This window comes from Coregonus clupeaformis, unplaced genomic scaffold, assembly GCF_020615455.1.
Source record: "Coregonus clupeaformis isolate EN_2021a unplaced genomic scaffold, ASM2061545v1 scaf2381, whole genome shotgun sequence".
NCBI classification, from domain to species: domain Eukaryota; kingdom Metazoa; phylum Chordata; class Actinopteri; order Salmoniformes; family Salmonidae; genus Coregonus; species Coregonus clupeaformis.
The window spans coordinates 14,755-17,213 of record NW_025535835.1 but is presented as its reverse complement, the minus strand read 5'-3'; positions in this window follow the sequence as shown (position 1 = coordinate 17,213).

Here is a 2,459-nt window from a genome sequence, read left to right as displayed (position 1 = left end):
TAATCTTAGACACATGGAAAGTGGGTGCACCCTCATGGAATTAGGCAGTTGGAGCCGGACAGCAGTTGGGCTAATCACTCTTATGATAGGGAATGGGCCAATGAACCGAGGTGCCAACTTCTGCGACTCCACCCTGAGTGGCAGGTTCCTTGACGACAACCACACCCTTTGACCAACATGGTAGGTGGGAGCAGGGATTCTCCGACGGTTGGCCCCGCTAGTGTAGCTGGCAACGGATCTGAGAAGTGTGGCTCGGGCCTGTGACCAGGTGCGGCGACATCGACGGGCAACGCAAGTGCAGATGGGCAAGTAACTTCCCCTTCCTGACTGGCAAATAGAGGAGGCTGGTATCCATAAACACATTGGAAAGGGGACATACCGATGGCAGAGCAGGTCAGAGAATTGTGTGCGTACTCCACCCATGTCAATTGCTGCGACCAGGGAGTGGGGGTTGCGTGAGGTCATGCATCGCAGTGCCTTCTCGAGCTCCTGATTTGCCCGCTCTGACTGCCCATTGGATTGGGGATGGAATCCGGAAGTCAGACTGACTGTGGCTCCCAGCAGGTGACAGAACTCCTTCCAAAAAGCGGAGGAGAATTGTGGACCCACGGTCAGAAACTACATCCTTTGGCAGTCCGTGGATCCGGAAGACGTGTTCCAGGACCACCTGGGCGGTCTCCTTGGCGGTTGGGAGCTTGGGGAGGGGAATGAAGTGTGCCATCTTGCTGAATCGGTCAACTATGGTGAGAATGACGGTCTTGCCCCTTGAAGGGGGCAGCCCCGTGACAAAGTCAAGGGCGATGTGAGACCAGGGACGTCTGGGCACAGGCAGGGGCTGCAGCAATCCGGCTGGGGGCTGGCAGGACGACTTGTGTTGGTTGCAGATGGGGCAGGCTTGGACCAATTCCCGTACATCCTTTCTCAGAGCGGGCCACCAGAACCTCTGGGAGAGTAGGTTGTAAGTGCGGGTGGAGCCAGGGTGACAAGCTAGGCGGGAGTCATGTCCCCACTGAACGACCTGGGACCTCAGGTTTCGGGGACAAAAGGCGGTCAGCTGGGCAAGTGCTGGGACCGGGCTGGTTACGGAGAGCTTCCAGCACCTGTTCCTCAACAGCCCAGGTCAGAGCTGCTACGATGCAGGGACTTGGCAGAATCGACACAGGATCCTTGGAGGGGTTGTCATCCTTCTGGAATTGACGGGAGAGGGCGTCTGGCTTGGTGTTGCGTGATCCAGGCCGGTATGACAGAGTGAAATTAAACCTGGTGAAGAACAGGGCCCAGCGGGACTGCCTGGAGTTCAACCGTTTGGCCGTGCGGATGTACTCCAAGTTCTTATGATCGGTCCAAACGAGAAATGGAATGGTGGACCCCTCCAGCCAGTGACGCCGACTCCTCCAAGGCAAGCTTCACAGCCAGCAGCTCTCGGTTCCCTATGTCGTAATTGCACTCAGAGGGGGACAACCGACGTGAGAAAAAGGCACAGGGATGGAGCTTCCTATCCTCCGCAGCCCACTGAGAAATCACAGCACCAACTCCCACATCCGAGGCGTCCCACCTCCACAATGAATTGCCGGTCCACGTCAGGCATCTGGAGGATGGGAGCGGAGGTGAACCTTACCTTGAGGGTACTGAAGGCCTTGTCGGCTGCTGGGGTCCAGGTGAAGGGTTGCTTGGTGCTGGTTAGAGCAGTGAGAGGGGCAGCAACGGTACTGTAGTTCCGGATAAACTTTCTATGGAAGTTAGCAAACCCCAGAAACTGTTGCAGCTTCTTTCTGTTCTCCGGAACTGGCCATGAAGTGACTGCTGATACTTTGGCAGGATCCATTTGGATACTTCCCTCTGCCACTATGTACCCCAGGAAGGCCACTGTCTTGACGTGAAACTCACATTTCTCTGCCTTGGCGTAGAGGGAATTCTCCAGAAGACGATGAAGGACTTGCTGGACATGGCGGGTGTGTTCAGACAGGTTTCTGGAGTAGATTAAGATGTCATCCAGGTAACGAAGACAAACTTGTTTAACATGTCCCGCAGTACATCATTCACTAGAGCCTGGAACACAGCAGGAGCATTGGTGAGGCCAAAAGGCATAACCAGATACTCGTAGTGGCCTGTTGGTGTATTGAATGCGGTCTTCCATTCATCTCCCTCCCGGATCCGCACTAGGTGGTAAGCGTTTCTGAGATCCAACTTGGTAAAACAGTGGCTCCCTGGAGCAACTCAAAAGCAGAGGTGAGCAGAGGGAGAGGGTAACGGTTCTTCACTGTGATGTCGTTGAGTCCCCTGTAGTCGATGCAGGGCGAAGAGATCCGTCCTCTTCCCCACAAAGAAGAAGCCAGCACCAGCCGGAGATGAAGATGAACGGATCAATCCTGTGGACAGAGAGTCATTGATGTAAGTCCTCCATGGACCCTTCTTTCAGGAGCAGACAACGAATAAAGACGGCCCCTTGGAGGGCTGTT